Source organism: Chlorocebus sabaeus, chromosome 24 (assembly GCF_047675955.1).
Source record: "Chlorocebus sabaeus isolate Y175 chromosome 24, mChlSab1.0.hap1, whole genome shotgun sequence".
In the NCBI taxonomy this organism is placed as follows: Eukaryota; Metazoa; Chordata; class Mammalia; order Primates; family Cercopithecidae; genus Chlorocebus; species Chlorocebus sabaeus.
Genome location: NC_132927.1, coordinates 57,919,755 through 57,946,967, shown reverse-complemented (window position 1 = coordinate 57,946,967; position 27,213 = coordinate 57,919,755). Strand labels below are relative to the sequence as shown.

General features: G+C 41.3%; 1 long non-coding RNA gene across 1 annotated transcript; it reads left to right on the top strand.

Moving 5' to 3' along the window:
• The first annotated feature begins 1,155 nt into the window (after nucleotides 1–1,155).
• On the top strand, nucleotides 1,156–3,901 carry LOC119618988 (uncharacterized). The gene is made up of 2 exons (XR_005235323.2): nucleotides 1,156–2,115; nucleotides 3,695–3,901. It is a non-coding gene; the product is annotated as an uncharacterized lncRNA (long non-coding RNA).
• Nucleotides 3,902–27,213: the final 23,312 nt, after the last annotated feature.

Here is a 27,213-nt window from a genome sequence, read left to right as displayed (position 1 = left end):
ACCAAATCAAATCTGAATGCTTCTCAATGCTGCATGTTGGTTTCCAGGCTCCTCCTGCCACCTGAGTCACCATTCCTCCTTATTACTTTTTAGACCAACCCTCTTTATCCTTCATCCATAAACCTTATGTGCTGGGCACCTAAGAGTGTTTATGTTAATCAGGTCCCACTCCAGATTGATTGAGAATATCTGGAGCTGGGGCCAGGATAGAGATTTTAAAGGCTGCCCTTGCCCAGGTGTTTCTAATGAACAACCAATGTTAGTCACAGCTCTAGCCCCTGCTCTCAATCCATACATCAATCTTTCTTTCTCTTGTAAACTCCTTCTCTTTGTAGTGAGCTGAATAGTGTCTGCCCCCCTCCAACAAATTAATGTTCATTTGGAACCTTAGAAAGTGACCTTATTTAGAAAGTCTTTTTTTTTTTTTTCTTTTGAGACGAGTCTTGCTCTGTTGCCCAGGCTGGAGTATGGTGCGGTGATCTGGGCTCACTGAAACCTCCCTCTCACAGGTTCAAGTGATTCTCGTGCCTCGGCTTCCTGAGTAGCTGGGATTACAAGTGTGTACCACCACGCCCAGCTAATTTTTGTATTTTTAGTAGAGACAGGGTTTCACCATGTTGCCCAGGCTGGTCTTGAACTCCTGACCTTGGGTGACCCGCCCACCTTAGCCTCCCAAAGTGCTAGGATTACAGGCGTGAGCCACAGCACCTGGCAAAAAGACAGGTTTTTTAAAGATGTTATTAGGCAAGGGTGTCAAAATGAAGTGTTCCTGAATTTAAGGTGAGCCCCAAATCTAAAGACTGGTGCATATGAGAAGAGAAGACATAGGAAAGCACACAGGGAAGACAGTGATGAAGGCGAAGACTGGACTAATATAGCTCCAAGTCACAGAATGCCAAAGATCGCCAGGAGCCACCTCTGGGATAAGGCAAGGAAGGATTCTTTCCTAAAGTCTTCTGAGGGAGCACGACCCCACTGACACGTTAATTTTAGACTTCTAGCCTCCAGAATTGGAAGAGTATAAATTTCTGTTGTTTTAAGCCACCCAATTTGTGGTAATTTGTTAGGGCAGCCCTGGGAAACTAGGACGCCCTACAACAAACTCACCTAATGTCTGCTGAGAATTGCTCAGATATTCTAAATGTCCGTGGATGTCCTCGTGCCTCCAGAATTAAGTTGAAAATATTCTAACACTTAGGGGGCACCAAAGGGACTATAGCAAGGAGGTAACTGTTCACTTGAGACACAGTCAGAAAGTCATGAGACTCTAGGGTCTTCCAGGGGCCCATGGAACCAGTGAGCTGGCCCAGATCCAAGCTTCCCTAATGCATCTTCTCATCACTTCATTTCCTTTCCATTAGTGGCAGTGGAGGACATGACTTATCTTTAGTGCCAAAGACACTAAGAGAATGAACTCTTCCTGGTAACTAATTAAGGTTTTATTGCCTTCTCTCCCATCATCTCCTCTCTTTTCTGTTGTTTCTGTGCAGGTTCCACTTTTTGTAGTTGTTCTGTTTTTGACTTTTGTTTCCTCTTCCTTTCAGCAGATGGAAAGGCAGATCAACATCTGAGAAGCCAGTCTTACTCCCCGCAGGCAACAGCTGCTTCCAGAAAACAGCCCTGTGATTGTCACCATCAGATCCATACATTTTCAAGGGAAGTTGGTCCCACACCAGAAGTCATAGTTAAATCACCAGCAGTAATGCAGGGACATACTGGTTGCTTCTTGGCTTTTCCAACCCTCTGCCATGCCTGAACATCTTTGTGAAAGTCCAGGAACAACAAATAAGCTTAAGGATAAAAGTCCCCCAGCCACACCGCCACAAACCCCTGTTAAACTCATGCATGACTTGTGGAATCCTTTCCCCCACTGTCACTAAAAGGCCTTTTACATTTTCCCTCCTTAAAACACCAGTTTACTGAATGGAATGCTAGTTCCTAAATATTTGCTACACACACAGCTATATATAGAGTTCCCAGGGGATGATTTTTTTCTTGTCATCTTTTAAAACTACAGTTATATGTTGATTTAATTATCTTCTCTCTAGATTACTCTGCCAAAGTACAGTTCCTACTGGAAGACAATGATCTGACCTAACCTACTGTTGGCTGAAGGTGAGAGAACTCTGGCGTTGAGCTATATTTTAAATGTCCGTCTTCCTTATTAATAGGGTTGGTCCACAATGAAAATAGCAAAAAGGATGAAGAACCCAGTGGGGAAGAGTAATTCTAATAGCTCAGCCGTGTCAATGTTTCCTACTGCTAATACTTCGCAGAAATGTCTCAGACCAAATGCCTTTACCTATGTGGTCCGCATGCTTTTCTGTACATTCATATTACTTAAGGAGCTTTTACAAATCCTGATGCCCAGGTGATCACCCACCCCCAACCCCAGAGCAATTAGATGAGAATGCCTAGGCTTAGGAGCTGGGTATCCATATTTGTTACAGATGTCCAGTTGGTTTCAATATGCAGCAAAGTTTGGAACACAGAATAGTTACCAAAATGACCAAATATTTAGATCTTACCATGGCTCTAAAACTCTGCAAAACAGAAATGAGATTATCTCCCCCTCCCTCTCAGAAATAGATTTTCAAAGACAAGGGACTTTGAGATCCTTGGAGAAAGATATTATGTAAATACAGGCTATTATTATTGCAAGTTGGCAGGTGTCTGGGACATATATTTCATTCTCTTTAATCATCCAAATGAGGCCAAATGTCCCAGGGATGTGGAATCAGCCCATCATTATGCCTAATGGGTACCAAGGATCCAAATGCAGGTGTTACGAGACGCAGCAGGAGCAATCATTGAGCTCATTTCTACCACTGGGGCAAACTTCAGCTACACACTTTATTGGAGGCAAACCGCCCCCCGCCAAGATCCAGAATCTGCTGCTATTCACTTCTGGCTCAGCAATGTGCACTGCAGTGCAAGCGGCCTTTTCTTCACTGACTGATAATATGAAAAGGAATAGACCTTATCCTTTTCTCTGAGGCACATCTAGCCTCATCATGCAAAATGAGAGTTTAATATTAATCCACTCATCTGAGTCTAATTCAACATAAAACATACCCCAATCTAACGATAAAGCCTAGAACTGCTGATGTACCACACAGTAACCTCCTGAGTCTTGTTTTTTTTTCTTCAGCAGTAACTATGGCAATAAAAGGTTGGGGGAGAGTATAAATATTTAAGGACCAAAATAAATCTTTAAACGTTGAACAACCAGGTTATGTGATGGGTAAACTGGCAACTGGTCCCGAGATGGCAGCTCGTCGAATAATGATAGAAACAGCAAAACCTTGGCCATTCCTTTCCTATCAGTGCAGCATTAGTGCATGTCAGCTTTGTAATAGCTTAACTGGCTAGAGCTAGCAGATGGTGTTTTTATGGCCCTATATAAACAGTATTCAGTCATTTTAACTCTTTCTCCATAACTCAGGTTTCCAATCTAGGTTGCAGTTGTCCACCGCTTATCCTCTGAGATGCTCATGAGGAAGAGTACTAACATTTATTGAGCACCCATTATATACCAGACACTTCTCATAGGGATTTATTGACTCCAGTTTACAGAGAACAGCTACTAAGGGCAGAGCCAAGATTTGAACCGATTGTTTGATTCCATTGCTGTGGTTCCTCCCACTATTGGCATATCATTCTGAACCTATATTTTCGTTGATGAAATGCACAGGAAGGAGAAAAGCAATTGAAGATGTCTGTTGAGTGATTACCCTCATAATCCGTGACTAAGAACATCCAAATCAGCATGGCTTGTTGCTGTCTGAAATTATTACTACTTAGGGTTTTTCACGTGTTATTTCGTGTATTGATTATTCTGTTTTACACTTGCAAGATGTATTGTCTCTTCAGAAATAAAACTTTATCACTTGCTTCATCAGTTCAATTAATTTCACAATGCATTGATTAAACTCCTACTTAAGCATTTCAGCATTTTAAAACATTTTTAAAAAGGTAAAATCAGGACTCTTATGTGAATGATATGCCAAGGTTTTATTCAACTCATTAATTGATGAAGGAACAAGTGAGGTGTATATAGCCATTTTAATAAATGAATGTTAGAATAAGATGGCTGGGTTACATATGAAATTGACTAATGTCTTACCACAACCTTTGGGGTTAGCATTTCCAAGAGACAGGTATTATTTGCATCTCTACGGGACAAAATTAACAAATTAACCTGTGCCCCTACAGAATTGTAAAACAGTCCAGTCAACAGAAAGTCAAGTCAAGACTAGGGCTTAAACATGCAGTAATCCCTTTTGTTTATTTCTAAGTTTCAGTATTCCTGACATTGTTCAGACACTGAAGTAGAAGATGTATGCATAGACAGTGACTGGGAAAACCTAGTCACTGAAAAGTCCTATAGCAAAGTTTCAGAGTACACAACTTGGAAACATTCATATCTTAAAAGGCACCTATAAATTATCAAATAATAATGTAGTATAAATTGTATGCATTTATGCTAAAAATCAAAGTTAGGGGAGAAGTAGTATAAGTTGGGCTAAGGAAGGAAGTCATCTTGGAAAAGGAAGTCCTCTTCAGAGCCTGGTAGAACTTGTAGGGTGTGGTTTAATGAAGATGAAAAAGAAGGGGTATCCAAATGGGAAGAACAGCATGACAGTAAAAGCAGGCACAGAGGTAGATCTATGCAACATTGGTTCGCAGCCGTGGTAGCAAATTGCTTTCACCTGAGGAGCTTTTTAAACTCCTGATCCCCAAGCTGCACCGATACTAATGAAATTAGAATCTCCAGGGATGGGGCAAAAGCCACAGTAGTTGCTGAAGCTCCCCAGGTGATTTCAATGGGCATTTGCAGCTACTCAACTGTGGCCCATGGACTGACAACCACTAGCAGTACCTAGGACTTTGTTAGACCTGTAAACACCAGCACCCGCTCCCTGACCTACTCAATCAGAATCCTGTACATCAACAAGATCCCCAGGTGATTAGTAGGCACATCAAAATTTGGGAAGCTGCAAGATACTCTGCAGACATCTCCCACCATCCCTAAACATAAGAATCACCTGGAGCACTTGATTTACCTGCAACCTCCCAGACCCATCCTTTAGAGAACTGGAGTTGTAAAATAGTCCAGTGGATAGAAAGTCAAGCCAAGACCAGGGCTTAAACATGCAGTAATCTCTGCTTATTTCTAAGTTTGGATAATTTTCCTGACATTGTATAGACACTGAAGTAGAAGATGTATGTAGAGACTGTGACTGGAAAAACCTAGCCACTGTCTGCAAAGCTGTACAGTAAAGCGCTTTGAGACTTTCTGAGATAGAGCCAAGAGAAGATGAGATTTATCAAGCACTTACATGTTAGTCTTATCAAAGAAGTTTGAGAAACATTGAAAAGAGTTCTCCATTTTTGGGACCAGTAAGTTGATAGCCTTGCGTATCAGACTAACAGAAGTTTGGCTTGGTCTGATGATGGTTCTCAGCTCTAGTTACATAGAGAATCACCTGGGGAAGCTTTTCAAAATTACACATATCTGGATCCCACTCACAAAGACTGCTTGGTACAGTATGGAACTTTGTTTTGTTTGTTTGTTTTTGTTTGTTTGGTAGTTGTTTGTTTTGAGATGGCATTTCACTCTGTCACCCAAGCTGGAGTGTAATGGCGCGATCTCAGCTCACTGCAACCTCCACCTCCCAGGTTCAAGCGATTCTCCTGCCTCACCCTCCCAAATAGCTGGGATTACAGGAATGCACCATCACGCACAGCTAATTTTTGTAATTTTAGTAGAGACGGGGTTTCACCATGTTGGCCAGGCTCGAACTCCTGACCTCAGGTGATCCACCCACCTCGGCCTTCCAAAGTGCTGGGATTACAGGTGTGAGCCATCGAGCCCAGCCTATCTGTTATTAATGTACAGTCAGGATTGGAAAAATCACTGTTTTAAGAAGCTACTTCCCCTTGAAGAAGGGAAAAAAGTGACTAAATGTTATTTTATAACATGTTAACTGACAAAATATTGATTAGGTGTTAGAAAAATCTAAAGATACCTACCAGTTAGATGATGGTGATCAAGTACTGGAGATGGTTGTTGGAATAGAGAGGAAAGGATGAGTCTGTGAGAACAAAGATCAGAAGAAGTTAGTAACAAATTAGAACTATGAAATGGAGGAAATATGGAGGGTTATTGGAATATGCCTACAACTTTGTAAGGAGAAAGAGGAGTTGGAATAGAATCCGCCCCACACTGGGAAATTGGGAAAAGGAATCAGTTTGACGGGTAAATGTATTGAGTCCAGTTTTAGACTGTACATTAAGAACAGATAGGCCAGGCACAGAGGCTCACACCTGTAATCCCAGCACTTTGGAAGGCCGACGTGGGCGAATCACCTGAGGTCAGGAGATAGAGACCAGCCTGGTCAACATGGTGAAAACTTCCCATTCACATGTTCTCACTCATAAGTGGGAGTTAAACAATGAGAACACGTGGACACAGGGAGGGGAACATCACACACCAGGGCCTGTCACAGAGTCGGGGACAAGGGGAGGGAGAACATTAGGACAAATACCTAAGACACGCGGGGCTTAAAACCTAGATAATGGGTTGATAAGTGCCACAAACCACCACGGCACACATATACCTATGTAACTAACCTGCACGTTCTGCACGTGCATCCCAGAACTTAAAGTAAAATTTTAAAAAACTGAAAATAAAACAAACACAGAAAATATAAGGGTATGGTGTAAGCCACGAGGAAAGTGTTGCTATGATAATAAATTATCACTAAATATGAAGTAAAATAAAGTCATATAGCCTGGGCAACATGAACTAGGTTTCAGCAGAAAATCCAAAATAACGACCAGGGCTACAAGGGGTAGGAGAGGGTAGCTCTGCCTATATGAAGAGAGGCAAGGGACTGAGGAAGATTGCTTTGGTACAGGGCAAATCAGGGCAGGACAGCACAAAAAAAAAAAAGAAAAAAAAGGAAGAAATAGTGGTTGAAGCACTATTTCATGCTGAAGCATTAAAGCATGAGTGAAAATAAAGACTGAGAACAAACACAGAGGTTATTCAGAGCTTTTGATAGCAATGGAGACAGCCAACATCATTTGTGTTTGGTAGAGACTCACAGCTCAATAAGAAGTAGGAAAACTTTATAGTGAAAGAAAGGGAAAGTTTAGATATGCCTTCACTGGAGGTGCTGGCACAGAGAAGCTGAAGGCAGCTGACTAGAAGAGGGGCATTTTATGGGACTGATTGTTTTGGGGAGCATATTTGGCTTTCTCTGGTTGGTTCCGAGTTGAAGGTAGGACTGAAAATTCGGGAAGCTGACAGTCATGCTGACCAAATCCTGATCATTCTGGTCCAATTGCGGAAGTTGTGGGTATATGTTCTACGGACATATATGGTCTGAACATTTTCCACTTGTATGTAATATCCTGCACTATCAGGTTTTTTAAAGAATGATTTTAAAAACAAACCAGATTGTTTAAATGATTTTTTCACCTAGCTCAATGCATTCAATCCTGTTTGGTCACATCCACATCCATGCTTACCCCTTGAGATCTTTTCAGATATTGTCTCATTTGGATTCTACTTTAGAAAAGGGAAACTTTTAAAATATAGGTTTGATTATTATTTAGGTATGGCAAGGCCAACAGATCAGGACATGACTGCCATTGAAGAGACAGTTTGTTATACTCACAGATCCTCGAGATGAGAGGAGACTGCACAGAGAAGCACAAGTTATTGTGGTTTCTGCTGCAAGGCACAGGTAAGACAGGGTAAATGATTTAGGATTGGCTAATTTGAATAATTTCAGTGGCTTCTGGTGTAGGGGCTGTCCCTACCTGTCTGGCATGTGGCCTCTGCAGTGATTAGGGCAGGGAATTGTGACACTGAGTGTTGAAGGGGCAACAGAGGAGGTGCTTGGAAGTGTGGGCTCTGGATTGGTCGGTTTGCATGTAAAAGGGTTGCTCCAGATGCTCAAGGGCAAATAAGTGGCTAGCCCTGGAAGGGGCAGTCCCTCGAGAGTCAGCAAGGCCTCAGGGGTCAAAGCATCAAGAATACAAAAAATAAAAGGCATCATGAATGGTAGATGCACCTGAGAGCAGTAACTTACGAAGAAGAATGTGTGTTTGAAGTTCTAAGCTAAAAAATCCAGAACCGACCAACCTGGAGACTCATTCCTTATCTGTGAGGAACATCTGGACCCTGGCCCATCCCATGGAATGTGGGCTGCAGCAGGGATCGACGCCCTTTATTGTGGGTGGAATCAGGGTTGCCACGTGGAGGTTGCTGGGGGGAGGCTGCTAAGCGAATGTACTGTATAAACTGCATACTTTTTACAAGTGGTTCCAGTTCTCCTGCCCAGCCCACCACCACAGTACCGTTCCCGTAGGTAAGTTCCCAATAAGCCCTATGTTTCATTCTCTGACCCCAGGTCTCTCCTTCAGCCTCTTGAACCTAATGCCAGTTCCCATTGAAGTTAATAGGGGTCCAGCACAACACATCATTAATACAGAAAGTATAATAAGAAATGGAAATCCACAGCCCCCACCCTCTATAAACTGCTAACATCACAGTAGTTATGACAGCTACTAGAGTTACTTTATGTGGCATTTCAAATGACAAGAACATTTGACAACACCGTGATCATTCCATCATCCTGGCTTTGCTGCCTGGGGCATTAATAGAAATACTGAAGCACAAATACCACCAGCCTCCACCCTGTCAAGGCTTTCGCACAAGGTCTTTCATTTCTGAGCCTTCTCATTTTAGAATAAACTAAGGGCAGATTTCTGTTTTCCCTGGTAACTGGAACACTTGAGGGTCAATTAAATGCCTGCCCGTTCATCATATCCTCCTTTTTCATGGTGCCTGAGCTGCTGGAAACATTGTTTTGTCTTGTTTCTGCAACACCCCAAGGATTTCCCACTGAGGCAACGCTTCCCTTGTTTTTTATAAGTGAAAGTTAGGGTTAGCACAGATCGTTTACCTGAAGCTCATTTTTTTATACCTTTAATGCTTAGGAGATTAGCATTCCTCTTAGAAAAACTCCCTATTAAAGGAGGGCAGTAAAGTCTTTTCTGCAGTGGGATGGAGGGAGACAGAGCAGAGTCTTGCAGTCAGAAAGGCTTGGATTGGATGCTAATTCCGAGGAACCCACGGCCTCACTGTCCTCCACGTGGCCAGGCATAAAAGCTCTGTTTTATTTTCTAAAATCACAAATTATTTTATAGCAGAATATATTGTACTTGTCTGACTCCCCCATCAGCAAGAAAGCTCCTTGGGGATAGAGATTAGATCTTAAATTCATCCTTTTTATTCCCTAGCCTGCCCTTAAAGAATATATTCATTAAATCAGATTGCCTTATGCAGCACAGCTACCTCTGTGACACTTAAAACTCCACTGCCCTTCTAACTAAGGGACAACGCCGGAGAGCCTGGCTCCCAACAAATAGGAAATAAAAGAGAAATCCCAAACCTCAGAAAACAAGAAGTTCCAGAGTGGCAGCACCCGGTTAGAGAGTGAAGGAAAGGAATCACTAATAACAGCAGAAGCAGCGTTTAAAAGAGCCTGTTCTATGCCAAGCACCATCGTCAATGCTTTATTTGTGGTAACCACCATCACTGAACTTCCCTAGAAACAAAGTCTCCCAGTCACCTCTGCGAACCATGAGGTTTGAATCAGAAATCTATTCTTGCTCATTTCTACGTTTATTCGTATATATCGTCATTCCTTGTTTAGAAGTCCTTTCGGAAAAAAAAACTTTCAATCCTGCCTATACAAACAAAAAACTTTATTTGCTTCATTTTTGTTTTTCACCTAACATTGGCGAAGACACAGAAAGAATCCAAATGGAATGTGAGTTGGAGACAAGGAGAAGGGAGTCGTGTCAGGGACAACAGAGCCCGGGGATGCTGAGGAAGCCAGGCCAAGCGTGGAAGAGCTCCTCCTCCACAGCAATACTTCCCTCCAGCTTCATCTTTGGCTCCCAGATGCAGGAAGTAATTACGATGCCTTTGCTTGTAAAATGCCTGGTTTCTGCCTATCTGCACCAGTGTTTTTCTCATTCCTGAACTACACAATAGCAAGGTGAAGATGAGGAAAAAATCTTTGTAGAGTGCAGTGCAGCTCTGATCCAAAGCATTCAGCCTCTCGCTAATGTTTTCTCTGAGCAGGGAACTACTTTGTAAGCAATGCCTGGTGCATCTTCACAGCAGCATCACAAGGCTAAATGTATGGTATTATTCTCTCCATTTACCAAGATGTAAAACAGAGAGGCTTATGGCAATCTGAATGATTCTACCAAGGTCACAGGCAAAGTCTAAGTGCCTGAGATGGAAACGGGCTCTTGGGATTCTTATATCATGTTTGAATCTCCTACACATGGGAACCTGGATTTAGTATTGAATATTGTGCCTGCCAACTGAAGTTCTTTAAAATTAGTACAATGTAAATCCAAGGAAAGGAGCTTGTATTTGTCACTGCAAAAGCAGATACAACTTTAATGTGGCCTTCCCACCTCAATATCTAGCTTCATACCTTGGTCAGTATCATGAGGATGGGATTCTTTAAATATTGAACACCTCCACTACACATCCTATTCCACCGGTCTTTCTGTATCAGTAGGTTAATAGATTGTAAAGTGGAGTATTTAAGGTGATGGACATATCCTTCCTGCCACTATAATGCTATGACTAACCCTGGCCGGCACCCTATCTAAGACAAAATATTTCAGCAGCACAAGAAGTATCCAGGTTAATAGCTGAACATTTGCACCTGTCTTGCCCACACAGAAAGTACTCAATAGGCCTCAAATACAGAAATCCTTTAACCTATTGCAAAAGCTCTCAGTAAACAGAAGCAAATGGTAGCCTTTAGACAGAGCCCAGCATGGAGAAGGAAACTGTATTCCCAATACCTAGAGATTTTGCTGGTGTAAAATATAGTATTCAGGAAGGGGGTGACAGATACTAGAAGACTGGTTTTTGACAAGTGACCAGCTACATGGTCTGCATTTCTCTGTGAGACATTATAGGCTATTTAATTCTGATCAGTCTACAGCTACAGGCTTTCTGTGTCTGCAGATCATCGTCACCCTCTCTAACACCGCCCTCACCAGAAGTCATTTGTCCTCAATGTAAGACACTGAATAAAAGGTCTAGGTCCTTATTTTGTGAGATCTTACAATCTTAGCTATGCAACACTGACATCAATAGACTTAAAAAATACATCAATCAGAAACACCTGAACCAGTATAAGCAATTACACAAATACAAATTTAGGATCAAAAGAACTCAGTGGGCTGGGTGTGGTGGCTCATGCCTATAATTCCAGCACTTTGGGAGGCCGAGGCGGGTGGATCACCTGAGGTCAGGAGTTCAAGACCAGTCTGGCCAATATGGTGAAACCCCATCTCTAATAAAAATACAAAAAGTAGCCTGGTGTGGTGGCAGACGCCTGTAATTCCAGCTCCTGGGATGGCTGAGGCAGGAGAATTGCTTGAACCGAGGGGGCAGAGGTCGCAGTGAGCCAAGATTGCGCCATTGCACTCTAGCCTGGGTGACAAGAGTGAAACTCTATCTCAAAAAAAAAAAAAAAAAAAAAAAAGAACTGAGTCATGGAGGATGAAGACAGAGTTAGGAAATTCCATTTTCAGACTGATAATAGTACAGAGCACCAAAGGTACAAAATGAATGATCACTGAAACCCACTGTGAAGTTGACCATCCAGTGTTGACATATATTCAGAAGTGTGGCGTAGAAACATCTGTATGACTGACTGACAGGCCTGGATTTCATCTAAACATGTCACTGTGAAAATCAGTTTTTCAAAGAAGATTTATGTTTCAGGAGCTCTTCAGATATGGGAAAGAAGAAATGAATTAGACAAACATCCACAAAGTAATAGTGTAAAGCGACATCCTCAGTTGTCTGATAGGTAATATATATAGGCCATAGGAATTTAGAAGGAGTGACAGGTAAGCATTCTAGGCTCAGGAATGACAGGGCGGTGCAGTGCTTGCAAGTTGAAGGGAGGTTTTCAGATTAATCAATGTTTATGCCAGTGCAAATGATAAAGCCATATCTGCCCAGTTCTGTTCCCTGCCCAAGGGCACTATTGTCGTTACCAAAAGAAAACAGAAGGGCATCTATATGCAGTTTGCCCAGCTTGAGTGCCCTGCCAAGGTGGACATTTAGAAATAGCCAATGGAGGAAGGTGGAAGGTAGTGAAAAGCACGTGGTGGCTCACACCTGTAATCCCAGCACTTTGGGAGGCCGAGGTGGGTGGATCACCTGGGGTCAGGTGTTCAAGACCAACCTGGCCAACATGGTGAAATCCCGTCTCTTCTAAAAAATACAAAAATTAGCCGGGCATGGTGGCAGATGCCTGTAATCCCAGCTACTTGTGGGGCTAAGGCAGGAGAATTGCTTAAACTCAGGAGGCGGAGGTTGTAATGAGCCAAGATCGCACCACTGCACTCCAGCCTGGGAGACAGAGCGAGACTCCATCTCAAGAAAAAAAAAAAAAAAGGAGGATCTCACAAGCTCGACCTGTTTCAGGATGCATTCCTGCCATCACCAGGACAAAAGTAGGCCAGTCTCCCCTCAGCCAGAGCAATTTCCATGTGGAAACATACAAGCACATTGCTTACTCATCACACACTTCAAATTTCTGAACTGGATTCCAAGCAAGAACAGTGAGTGGAGAGGGGTGATTCTTGTGATCTTTTTAATTCTTCTGGCTATGTACATTCCAGGCCTTTCACTTCCTAGCACACTTTGAGGAAAACTCCATTGCATCATAGACACTACCACACTGAAAGCTGAAAGAACCAGATCCTCTCTCCTTCCTGCCTGGACACAACCTAAAAGGTGGACAAATGACTTGGACTAGGTCAGTTGGACGCTGTCTCCAAAATATAGACCCATGAGTGAGTATCACAAAGATGTCAGAATAGTGGAGGTCATTCTTGATGGCAAAAGTAGCAGCAGGAAAAAACTACACTATGCTTCCTGCAGTATTGTGTTTTCAATGACTTTCATTCCAGACTTTTGGAGCTTGTTTGGTTCTTCCCTGTTTTCCAAGACTAGTCCTTGAGTCTCCTCTTAAATCTAAGATTCTGGTACCCCCGCCAATAAGTTTCCATTTTGCTAAAATTGGTGTCTGCTACTTGCAACTAAGAATCCTGACAGCATCACAGATTCTAGAGTCTCCTTATACCTCTCTTGAACTTTGTCTAGCCTGTCCAATGACCCAGTTGCCAGTTATCCACCAGAAACTACATCATGTAAATAGCAGGCTCTCTAAATTTTTCCTCTGTATTTCTTTGCCTTCCAATTCCTTTTCTGGTGTTCTTAAAGCCTAAGATATTTCTCTGAAACTCTACCACTCACTACAAATATTCTTGCAACATAGAATTCTTAGTGGAATGCTGGAAATGCTCTTGAAGACACTCAGGAGTCTACAACCGCATGAAATGCAAACTTTTCAATGCTTTAAATTCAGTACCTTCTCCTCATGTACCCGGAGCTATTTTACTTAGTTAGGTTTTCAGGAAATCCAGCTTCTATTTGTCAGGTTTATGGTGTTGATGCTTCTCTCTCTCACTGAGGTGTTCAGAGTCTTAATTAGATAGCAGATATAAAGTGCTTTGACAGCATCAGTTGAAAAGTGCTAGAGAAATCTCTAGGGAATTTCTTCGTTTTTTGGCTGGAAAAATACAAGAAAATTAGAAAGCTTTAACAATAGAGCTGAGGTTTACAAGTAAACTTTTAGGTTTTTCTCATGCATCTGTGTGTGGTATGGTACAAAGTATGAATTTTTTTTATTTTTATTCTCTTAACGTTAAGTGAAAGAACCATGTCAAAATCCCTTGCAATATACATTAAATTTAAGTTCTCCATGATGGATTTGTGGGATGTAAATAATTATATTATTATCTGCAGACCTAGACTCTTTGGAGCAAAGGGGAAACCTTCCCAGACTTATGTTATTTAGTTAGCACTTCCAGGGGTAACTCTGGGATCCAAATTTCAGCACAGTTATGAAAGGAAACACCTCCTAAAACACATATCTTCTGCGTAGGGGGTCCCTTTCCTGAGATTGAGACATAACATTCATTTGTTTCTTAGGATTTACACTTTGAGTTAATTTAATTACTTCTCAGTAAGCCAAATCCTCTGCTTTGAAGCAGACAAATGATGGTAGAGTAAACAGCAGCATACATGGATCAAAGCCTTTTCATTTAGAATGAAAAGATGTGGATAGAAGGCAGCCCTCTGCACGGAGCCAAACTCCACAAGCAGTGACTCGTGCACTACCCCAGGGAACAAGGCAGATGTTGACCCTGGAGTTGTGTGCAAGTAACAGACTGTTGTGTTTGACTGACTGAGGGTTAAGACCGGATTAGAATGAAGAGAAACCCAGCAGGCCTGCAGCTCAACCCGGGAATCTGGCCCTATACAGTAGCCACGCTTTCTCCAGGAATCTTTTCAAAATGCGAAACTCACCCGATCTTTCTTTACTATCCAAATTGTTTGTAGCATTAAGCATGGTCTTAGATCACAATGTTCCCTTTTTCCATTTCCTGTAGAAAAGGTTAGTTTTGTTTTTATTTTAATCTTTGATTCTATATTTGGAAAATATTGCAAAGGACTCACTTAGGGGAGTAGGAGAAATATATGTACAGTGGTATTTGGAAAAGGACAGGCTGGTCTCCTTTAAATTCTCCCATGTATCACCTCACCAAAAAAACAAAAATTTATTTGTTAATATATAATAAAGTGTCATTTCAGATCAGTGAGGGAAAAATGAGCTGGAGTAAATGGCTAGCCTTTTAGACAAAATAAATCTTTGTCCCTTTATTACTTGTCATGCCAAAAAAATTATAGATGGATCAAATATTTAAATATAAATAATAGTGTCATAAATGCATTTGGAAAAAAAATTAAGTGAACTCTATTATCTTGAATGACAAAATCCTTCCTAGACATGACACAAGATATAGAAGTACAAAGGAAAATATTGGTAAATCTAAGTATATGAAATGTTAAAATTATTGATCAAATATTTAAATATAGATAATAGTGTCATAAATATATTTGGGAAAAAAATAAGTGAACTCTATAACCTTGAAAGACAAAATCCTTTCTAGACATGACATGAAATTTAGAAGTACAAAGAAAAAGATTGGTAAACCTAAGTCTATAAAATGTTAAAATTATTTATGACAATGTCATTTTCAAAGTCATACGGTAAATGATAAACTTTGACCAGTTTTTTAAGTAGGACGAAGAAATAATGCCATAAATGCACAACAATTGCTTGCATATCAGGCCAGGTGCAGTGGCTCACACCTGTAATCACAGCACTTTGAGAGGCTGAGGTGGGAGGATTGCTTGAGCCCAGGAGTTCAGGACCAGCCTGGGCAACATGGGGAGACCCCCCATCTCTACAAAAAAAAAAAAAAAGAAAAGAAAAAGGAAAAAAGAAAAAAAGTCGGGTGTGGTATGGTAACACACACCTGTGATATCACTGCACACCAGCCTGGGTGACAGAGTGAGACCCTGTCTCAAAAAAAAAAAAAAAAAAAAAAAAGAGAGAGAAGCAATTCAATAGGAAAATCAGCAAAGGATCTGAACAAATGGTTCACAGAAAATAAAACAGAATGGTCCCCAAAGAGGGTAAGATTGAAACTCACTCAAAATTAAAAAAATATAAATGTGACCAAAATGAGTTACTGTTTCTCCTATTGTATTGACAAATATGAAAGCATTTGCTAATCCTCATCATTGCCAAGGATGTGGGGAAACGGCCTCTTGCATACACTACTGGTCAGAGTATGAATGGTGCCATTTTTTGAAAGGCAACTGGTAATATCCCATAAACTTACACTTAAAACAATTTATCCCACAGATACACAAATATAAACATGGATAGATATTTACTGCAGCGTCTTTCATAACAATCAATAATCTGGGAACATCCTGCATATGCATTAATAGAGAATTGATTAAATAAATTGTAGAAAATTCATACAATGGGCTGCAGCTATTATAAAGATTGGGGTAAATCTATATGCATTATTATAAAAAGATGTTCAAGATATACTGTTAACTATACAAAAAGGTTAGTTGCAGAAATGTAACTATAGTATAATGTCACTTGTGAAAATAAAAATGTTCTTGAGATGTAGACTTATTGAACAGTTCTGTAAAGAAACACAGGAAATTGCTCATTGCAATTATCTCTGCTTAGTGGAAACTTCGTTTTTATTTTTATCTTTTCATACTCTTAATTGTTACCATGAGTTTGCTTTACTTTTACAACAACAATCTACTTTTAAAAAGAAAAGCATTGAGTCTTATCTAGCACTTTCTAGACAGCACATCTACCACACATTTGTTTTTACTCAATCAATATTTACTGAAGGTAAACTATTTATCTGAATCCAAAGATATAAATAAAGATGTCCATAATGCAAGCCTTGCCCTCCAAAAGCTGACCTTATATCTACAGAGGTAGAGAGGGAGCCAGGTACCCCAAATAAATAACTGCCCACCTAGACGAGTGCAGTAAGAAAGGCCCTCATCCTTTGAGATACCCAATACCTTTTCATATGCAAGAGTCCAAAGAAGCCCACAGTGGACTCACTTAGGCAAACTTCAGCCTCTTTTGTGATCTCAGACACCAGAATAAAGACGCCACCAGGAGACGGGGTCTTCACAGCACCCCCTAAAATTGGACCATAGCTATCCTTTGAAAGGCTTTGTCAGCCACTCAGTGAAATGTTAACCTTTGGAAGCGCTTCTTTCAGACAACCTGGGTCAAGGGATCTGGCTCTCAAATATGAGCCCACTCTCCACAGGAACTGCAGGTCTATGAAGCCTTAGATATGGAGCAATTACAACGAGGAAGAGGGAAAGTGAATACCTGAAGCTTTCATGATAAGCAGAGGGGTCTCGGCTACAGCTGTGTAACAAGTATTATTCTCCAAGCACCGTTGCCCCTTCTTCCAACCCCCTCTTTAATGCGAACACCCAGCGATTCCAAAAGAGCCTGTGTGCTAGTTCTGTGGAGAGCTCAGAGGTAAAGTAATTTCCCAGCTCCTCACACTTCCTGCTGGCAGGACTCCGGAGTCTGCATTCTTCCCCACGTGGTGTCCTGCTGTTAAAGGGAAAAACTGAGGTCAAGGAACAATTCAGCATGTGGAAATAAACCTGGCCCTTCAGAGCTCTGGGCCCCAAGCGGTCCTTAACCATTGGCTCTTGGTGGGTACCCGATTTGCTGTGAAGATCAGTGTGTATGACTAATGAGGTGATGTGGTCTGATCCCTCTGGGAATACAGCCCTGCACAGAAATCCAAATCAAAAGGTTTCACAAACTGGGGTCAAAATTAAAGATGAGGCAAGTTCTGCTAGGTGAGACAGTGGAGAATGTTAGCACCCCTCCTCAGCAGGCCCAAGTGAACACAGATTTCATGAATAACTTTGACCTTTTTTCCTTCACACTACGTGTTACCTTAACAGGTTTCCAGAGGAGTCCTCTATAAGTGAATAGCGTGGAGCAGCCCTGCCATCTTCAACAACCACCCAGAGAGTTATGCAAAAATACTGTGAATATCATGAATCCAGTGGGGAGAGGGACACGGAAGCTCTTACTATTTTCCACTGGCAGTCAAAGCCCCTCGATAGGTCAGAGTAGAGGACTGGAGAGAGAGAGAGAGTCAGAAAGTTGATCTTCTGCACTAACGCGGCCAGATCTTAAACAACTCACAGTCTCTCTAGAGAACACAGTTACCTATCCGCGAAATACTGCCTACCTCACAAGCTATTAGGGTAAATTGAGGAAACATCAGTCAATGAGCTTTGTAAATGTAATGTCATGTTAACAAGTGCTCTTTACTCCGAGGTAGCTGATTTACGCTTCCCCTGCTCTTGAAAATAAAAGCAACCCTTGGCCGGGCACGGTGGCTCACGCCTGTAATCCCAGCAATTTTTGAGGCTGACACTGGTGAGTCACCTAAGGTCAGGAGTTCGAGATCAGACTGGCCAACATGAAATGGTGAAACCACATCCATACTAAAAATATAAAAATTAGCCAGGCATGGTGGCGGGCCCCTGTAATCCCAGCTACTCAGGAGGCTGAGGCAGGAGAATCCCTTGAACCCAGGAGGCAGAGGTTGCAATGAGCTGAGATTGTGCCATTGCCCTCCAGCCTAGGCGACAAGAGTGAAATCCATCTCAAAAAAAAAAAAAAAAAAAGAAAAGAAAAGCAACCCTCACCAGGGTATCATCGAGAAGGGGGAAAATGAGGGATGGTGTAGTTGTGCTGAACATCTCTGCAATGGGTGCTCAAATTTTCTATTTCGAACTTTGGGGGAGGCACAGAAGATAATAAAAGAGAAAAAAGAACTTATTTCATATTCGTCTTCCAAAATACGTGAGATAAATTCACAAATATTATTTTATTTTTCCACATAAAATACCAGGTAAGGAGGGAAGAGGAGCGTGAGCATGACAGGACACTGTAAGTGTGGTGGTAAGAGTCTTGGGAAAGTTACAGTTCCTGCCTCAGCTTCCCCGTCTGTAACAGCCTCTACCTAATAGGGCACAAGAAGCACTCGGAGCATGCCTGGTACTGAGGGAGCCCTGGATACCTGCTTTATTGTTAATGGTCATATTCTGTGCTGGGGAAAATGAAGCAGAGATAACTTGCTGTTTCAGACACAGGAAATCGAGTAGTTTCCAGAGGACAGCTTGACCCGTGATCTGTTGGTTCCCTCTCTCAAACCTGCCCCTTCCTTTTATTTTCCACAACACACAGGTGAAAGCTCCTTCCTGGTCTCTCTGCCTCCTTGTCCTATTCCAATCTTTCGTTAACATTTTTTAAAACCATATTTACCTCCTAAAGGTCAGTTCAAACCTTACATTTTCTAAAATGTTCTTTACTTCCGCTTAGCATTTATAAACCCATTTTTGGCCCCTCCCTCAGGCCACACCCATTAGCAGGCCACACCCATTAGCAGGCTCTACCCAGTGACAGGCCCCACCCACCTGCAGGCTCCATCCTTGAGTTGGTTCCATCCATGAGCAGCCTCCTCCTCACTGGAGCAGCTACTCTTCTTTTACTATTCTGTACCAAAGTGACTTCAAATTTTACCTTAATTTTGTTGGAAACCAGGCTGTAATATTTCTATTAGTCCGTTTACATGCTGCTGATAAAGACATACATGAGACTAGGCAATTTACAAAGGAAAGAGGTTTAATGGAAAACCCACAGTTCCATGTGGCTGGGGAAGCCTCACAATCATGGCCAAAGGCAAGGAGGAGCAAGTCACATCTTATGTGAATGGCAGCAGGCAAAGACAGCTTGTGCAGAAAAGCTCCCATTTTTAAAACCGTCAGATCTTGTGAGACTTATTCACTACCAGAAGAACAGCTCCAGAAGGACTTGCCCCCATGATTCAATTACCTCCCACTTGGTCCCTCCCACAACACATGGGAATTCAAGATAAGATTTGGGTGGGGACACAGACAAACCATATCCATTTTAACATGATTTTATTGAAGGGCCAGAGATAACAAAATATCGGATGCAGAACACAACTTGCAACTCCTAGACTTGGCTGTCTCAAGGATTCCAAGCCTGGCCCATTCTCAGAAAACCCCCCCGTGGGAGATGCCTCTCTCCTCAGGCAGGCCGTCTTCCCCCAGTGCTTAGCATGTGGGCTGCATGTTTAGACCCCTCCATGACCCGATCTGTTGATCAAAGGTCAGAGGGGCCCCAGTTTAAGCTGTACCTTCTTAGTGTTCGTTTCCTGCTGTTTCCCACAGAAAAAAATGGCAACAGAAAAGTGAGAAGTGTCTACTCCCTCCAAAACAAATGGATCCTACTCAGTAGGATGAGACTTGACCCCCACTCACCAACAGGGAGATTTCTCCATGTCTGTCTGAGCTGTTCCCACTTCTACAGGACAACGTGCAGTGTCAGCTTCCCCTAGCCCTGCCCTGCTCCCTTCTTATTGCCTTGTTGTCCTTCCTACCATCTGCCAGTCCTCACACCTGCACAGGAACAAGTGACACACAGCCCATTGTAAATTAACACACAGAAAAGGAGCATCTCTCTAAATGAAACAGTCTTCAGACATGCAAGAAGCTGACAACATAAACATTCACGGTTTAGTTCCTTAGAGTCACAGCCTCTCAAACACATTTTCTGATTATGGTGTGATTACATTTACCTAATAAAACTGTATGTTTGGATGGTATTTCCAGAACAAAGAAACAGGCTGCTTCAAAAGTGTTGCTTTTGAAGGAAAATTGCCTCGAGCTTTGAAATGCAGGTTTATCTGCTTCTGTCTCTCCTCTCTAGGGTTTGAGAATCTTAAGGCCAGATCTTAGCTAACAATCAGACTTACAGCATCCAGTGCTTCTCATCTTGCGGGATGTCTCTGCTAAAGTAAAAAAAGAAAAAAGAAAAAAGAAAAAGGCACAGAGCTCAGGAAAGGAAACTCTGAGCTGACCCCGACCTTATTGCGACAGACTGTTTTCCCGCCACAACTGGCTGCATAGATCGCTGCTTTTCCCCCCTGCAGTTAATAACTGAACTTTCTGGGAAACCCAACCTCTTCAGCTCGGACTTCCTATTTTACCTACTTTGGAGCCCAAGAAGGGTATGATGGCCTTTGAAGTTTAGAGACATTTGGGAAATGCAGCCTCCCTGGGCCCAAACGCAAAATGCCTCATAGAAATGTCCAGTCTCTCTCTAAGTGAAGTTCTTATTTTGACACAAATTATGTAGAAGGAGGAGGGGAAGGCCCTGAAAAACCAATGAGCAACTTTTTAAAAAGCTTTCAAAATCAAATGGAAAATTCATTAACAAAAGTAATGGAAATTTTATGGCTGGTGCACAGATAAATTCGTTGCTGCCTCTAAATTCATCAGGCACACTTATGAGAGTGTATACTAAATTAATTGGAACTAACAGCCTCTTAGAAACTCTAACCAGCTGCAGACTCAGGGTAAACTAGTTGGAACAAAACAAAGAACCCCATTGCCTCCTCCTTCTTCCAAGCCCTGATTGAATTAAAGACTAGGCTTTCTCAACTAAAAAATGTTGAAAATTTTTGTTCCTCCATGACTGCAAAGCCATCACCTGCTGTTCAGGCCCAAGCAAAGTCAGAACTAGATAGAAACGAGGTTTCCCCGGATATGAGAAATCCCAGTTGCACTTCACCATCCAAAGAATTCTTGAAAAGAAAAACGTTCTAACACTGATGATGTAAAGTGTTCTGATCCAAGTGCGTGGGTCAGGGAAAGGAAAGTTGAATTTGAATGATTCACTTCCTATTGCCTTCAAGGAAAACTCAGAGAGAAACCTCTGAACCTCTTTCTTCAAATTAATGCTCCAGTTCTTGGATATGGTTTCCAGAGAGAACATCTAGCAAATCAACCAAGAAAACCAAAGAAACTCTTTATAAGTCATTATAATAATTCCTTTTTAAAAAAAAAAAAAATGGAGCCGGGCACGGTGGCTCAAGCCTGTAATCCCAGCACTTTGGGAGGCCGAGACGGGCGGATCACGAGGTCAGGAGATCGAAACCATCCTTGCTAACCTGGTGAAACCCCGTCTCTACTAAAAAATACAAAAAAACTAGCCGGGCGAGGTGGCGGGCGCCTGTAGTCCCAGCTACTCAGGAGGCTGAGGCAGGAGAATGGCGTGAACCCGGGAGGCGGAGCTTGCAGTGAGCTGAGATCCGGCCACTGCACTCCAGCCTGGGCGACAGAGCGAGACTCCGTCTCAAAAAAAAAAAAAAAAAAATGGGGATCAGGTGCTCCTGAAGACAAGTCAGCACTATCTCCATCAATCTAGCATAAATGCTTATGAGACAGTTGTAAATAGTACTTTATTCATAATTATTAATTATTCATAATTAACAATTTTATATAAATTTTATTAATAACAACTAACATTGATTAAGGACTGAGTCTATGCAAAGCATTGTGCTAAGCATTATACATGTATTATCTCACGTAACTAACACAACAACCTAATGAGACCAGTATTGTTACAGTTCCCATTTTTAAAGATGAGGAAACTGATAAGAAGTTTAGAAACTTACCCAAGGTCAGACAGCTAGCATATTTGTTTCCACTCCAAGTTAAGGTGCAAAAGCTCAACCATCATGCAACAAGTAAAGATTCGGGTGTGGTGGCTCATGTCGATAATCTAAGTACTTTGGGAAGCCAAGGCTGGGAGGATCACTTGAGCCCAGGAGTTCAATATCAGCCTGGGCAACATAGTGAGACCTTGTCTCTGCAAAAGAATCCAAAAATTAGCTGGGTGTGGTGGCACATGCATGTAGTCCCAGCTACTCTGGAAGCTGAGGCTGGAAAATAGCTTGAGCCCAGGAGGTCAGGGTTGTAATGAGCAGTGACCATGTCACAGCACTCCAGACTGGGCAACAGAGCAAGACCCTGTCTCAAGAAAAAAAAAAAGATGTTAAAGGTAAAAGCCAGAATCCTGTAGATTCTTGTCCTCAGAGAAATCACAGAATATCAGTGAGCCAAAGAAAAGCTGTTTTAACAACCACTTATAGAAGCTAGGTTTGGTCAGAAAACGTTAAGACTGGATTTTGATCCTCCTGTATAGGTTATCAAATCTGAACTCTGAAGCTTTCATCCTTACATAGTAGTTGCCTTGAGTTTCACCCACATGGAAAAGGGACAGATTTCTACATGGTTTTAAAAAGTACTCGTTTTGAGGTTTTTATTTTTGTGTCCAAGAAAGTAAAGACAATTTGGAAACTTATGAGAATGCAGAAAGTCTGAGATAGGTCTCATTTAATTTAGATAGTTTATTTTGCCAAGGTTGAGTATGCACCCATGACACAGCCTCAGGAGGTCCTGATGACATGTGCCCAAGGTGGTCAGGGCACAGCTTGGTTTTATACATTTTAGGGAGACATGAGACATTAGTCGATATATGTAAGAAGTACATTGGTTCGGTCTGAAAAGATGGGACAACTTGAAGCAAAGGCAGGAAGCCTTGGAAGCGGGGAGGGAGCTTCCAGGTCACAGGTGATGCACAAATGGTTACATTCTTTTGAGTTTCTGATGAGCCTTTCCAAGGGAGGCAAATCAAATATGCATCTATCTGATTGAGCAGAGGAGTGACTTTGAATAGAATGAGAGGCAGGTTTGCCCCAAGCAGTTTCCAGCTTGAGTTTTCCTTAGTGATTTTGGGGGCCCAAGGTGTTTTCCTTTCATACTTATAACTCCTCATTTACAGTTCTTAGAGGTGCTGGGCAGTTACCATGGGAGGGGAAATTCTGAGATAAACCAGTCATTTCATCTGTCTCTCCCTCTCTGGGAAGCTCTTAGACAACTTCCAGAAAATATCTCTGGGGTTGTTACAGCCTGCATTAATATTGTCCATAAAAATGGGATAGTCCATTAAAAATCTGAGGAAGCTTTCTTAAAAAGGCTAAAAATGAACAAATCCTGCACAAGAAGTGATTTTTTACTTGCCCAATATTATCATTGTATTTATACAATAAACATCTGCTGATTGCCTTCCATGTACCAAACTCAAGGTAAGATCTGAGGACCCAAAGATAGATGAGTGATCTGAATTGATATTTTTGTCCCCTGTAAATGAAAAGTGACAATTTGAAGAAATTGCAATCATTTTGAATAAGCGACTTTGAGACTGGAACACGAAGGTAGATGCTGTGATCAGTCTATACCTTTTCTAAAATAGAAGATATCTAATTAGCTCTCTGGATAATTATCAACTTCCGATTTGCAGCATTTTGTGTATTTGTTTTGTGTTTCTGGATGACTGCTTAATTAGCCACTTGTAGGGAAGAGCAAGAAAGTTTGAAAAAGAAAGCAAATGCACACTGAGTATTTTTCAGTGATGGTTTTGGCAGTGCCTCTATATCAGATACGAATTCATTTTTCTAAGAAAATCTAAGTAATCGTGGCTTAAATATAGAAGGTGTTATTTGTCTCACATAACAAGTCAGAAGGTACTTCCGGGGCTGGTAAAGAAGCCCAATATTGCTATTAGATACAAAATTTTCTGCTATCTTTTTCTCTACCATCCTCAGCATGTCGGCTTACATTTTCATGTTGCTTGCCTCCTGGTTACCAGATTGTTGCCACAATGCCAACCATCATGTCTGAGTTCCAGGAAGGAATAAAGACGACAAAGAAGAATCACCAGAAGATTTTTGCTTGTATCTCATTGGCCAACACTATCACATGGCCACTACTAACTTCAAGGAGGACTAGAAAATCAAGGAATCCATGTTTTGTTTTTTGTTATAATAATAGGCTCTCTCATATAGACAGACAAGAAGAGAAAGAAGTTGGAAATGAAAGGCATTTGCTACTCCTCTCAACTATAAAGAGAGGCCCAGGCCTTTTTTTAAGAACTTTCAGATTTTTTTTAAAGAAAGAAATTTGCAAAAATGGGGGAAATTGCAAAAATGTAGCATACTTTAAATGTGGATATTATGCATCTATAACAAATGAACTTTTTTTTTAAATGCAGTAACTATAGGTAGAATCTCATTAGTTAGTACCAACCTTTAAGAGTCCAGGTCAAATGGTGCTCCTGCTTTCCCATTGCTCCCCCAGGCCTCCATGGTTATGGTCCCCATAAACTAAATTGATAATGGCAAGATACCCTTCAGGTCTTCTCCCATCAATGTTCTGAAGAAAAATTAATTATGATAGTCCTTGCCACATAAACCAGAAGAAGAGCATCTGAAATCAAAAGGGCAGAGAAAGTTTGTGAAAAAGTCCATAAATTATAAAAGGACATCATTTAATGTTGTTCTCAAAATAAAAAAGGATAATCCTAAAATATTTTGGAAGATTATGACTTGACTGATATTTTGAAGAAAATCACAGAAAAGCAAATCACAAACTTTTGTTCCATACCCTTTTCCCGCATGAATGTCTTTCTCATATTTATCTAGTCTGGTGTGGTTCAATATAGTAGCCATGAGTCGCATGAAGCACTTAAAATGTAACTGGCCTGAATTGAGATGTGCTGTAAGTGTAAAATGCATACCAGATCTCAAAGATAGTAAAGAAAAAAGAACATAAGAGATCTTATTAATAATTTTTATATTAAATACATGTTGAAATGATAATGCATTGGGCATAATGAATGAAACAAACACATTATTAAAATTATTTTTACCTGTTTCTTTTTACTTTTTTAATGTAGCTACTAGAATATTTAAAATTGCCTATGTGGCTTATATTTGTGGTTTACATTATTTCTGTTAGACTGTGCTGGTCTAGAAAGATGACATCTTACAAAAGTCTATCTGTAACAGATGCTGTTGGTACATGGCCCCATGACCCCTTGGCCCATTTCTGAGTCTACCAGCAGCCATCAAGGACAGTTACAGGCATTCCAAGAGTTTCCCAATTTCCACCTTAAGGGAGCCCTTCTCTGCTTCTCTGCCTGAAAGGCATCTCTAGCACCCTGGGAGATTGCACAGGAGAGTTTGGAAGTGCCCAGGATTTAATGCTCCCAAGAGTAACCCTCAAGGAATGGTAAATACATGCCCCATCTTCAGCAGTCCCTCAGCAGGACAGTTTTAAGGTATGTTCTGCATTGTCTCTTGGAAGTTTCCAGCATGATTGAGCTCCAGTTGCCTACAGCAATAAGTTGCTCATGCACAGACTTTATTCTCTTACCTCCCCAACTCCCTCCCATGTGCTTCCCAGGATCACCTCCCAAATAAACTCCCTGTTGTATGAATTTAAAAAAGAGAAAAGAAACATGAAACGAGGTTTGATAGGAAAAGGCAGGTTTATTTTAGAGAAAAAACCTGAGAGGGGCTTCTGGCCGATTTCAGTTAGAAGTGCTTTTTCTTACAAACTAAGACTATATATTGGTTTTAGGGTGGGGGGCTTATCACAAGCTTGGAATGTTTCTGTGTTGGGGAGAAATTTATGGCGGGATTGGAATGTCTCTGGCAGTGGGGAGGTTATCTTGGGGCTGACATCTTCGGTTGGGGAGGAGTTTGGAAGGTGTCTTTTCAGAGATGTTATTTGTGGTTTATGGTCATGCTGACCTTAGCCATTAGGCAGATGCCCTTTGGATTTAGGCGGTTTTTGATTACGGTGAATTTTAAAATAACAGTGCTTGTTCAAGATGGTGATACTCCTGCTCCGTCACCTGTGCGGTGTTTGTCTCAGCTCTGCTTTAAGGGGCCCAAATTAAGAGTGTAGCCCAAACATTTTCACAATCTCTCTTTATAGGATCCATGCCAAGTATCCTTTGGCTTCATGATTCATGCTGAATTTTTCTTCCTGTGCTATTATCAGAAAAGATGTCTTTAATTACTACTTTTTTTCTATCAATCTGTTTAGGATTCTATTGTCAATGGCTTTTAAAAAAACGATTCTGCTCTAATTAAACAAACAGCATATCATTTGAAAGAGTTTGAGCATTTTTTTTTCCTTTCCAAGTAATTTGCTTACATTTAAACTGCTCTTGTGTAGTGTTGTTTTAATTATCAAGTCATTAAAGACATTGTTTTGGCCCTTTGAATCATGTTGTTCTGCTTTGGGGCAGTGGCAGGTTATTGTACCCAACAAAATCAAACTCTGCAAGACTATTAAATGTATTTTTATTGGGTTTGCCAAAAAAGACACAACCAGTAGTGTGTTGGTAGGGAATGGCCGCCATTCTCTGGGCTCTATAAACAAAGGTCAGACCATAGGTAGACACAAAAGCAGTTCAGATATAAGCAAATTACTTGGAAAGGAAAAACTCTTTCAAATGGTATGTTATTTATTTAATTAGAGCAGGATCTTTTTTTTTTTTTAATCCGTTGACAATAGAATCCCATAGGGTGTTCTGGATGTCCTGACCTACAACATATCCATTTTTTTTCTTTTTTTGAAACAGTATCTCACTCTGTCACCCAGGCTGGAGTGCAGTAGTGTGATCATGGCTCACTGCAACCTCCACCTCCCAGGTTCAAGCCATCCTCCCACCTTAGCCTCCTGAGTAGCTGGTACTACATACATGCACCACCATGGATGACTAATTTTTTAATTTTTTGTAGAGATGGGGTTTCTCTGTGTTGCCTAGGCTGGTATCAAACTCCTGGGCTCAAGTGATCCTCTCTCCTTGTCTTCTCAGAGTGTTGGGATTACAGGTGTAAGCCATTGCTCCCAACCTG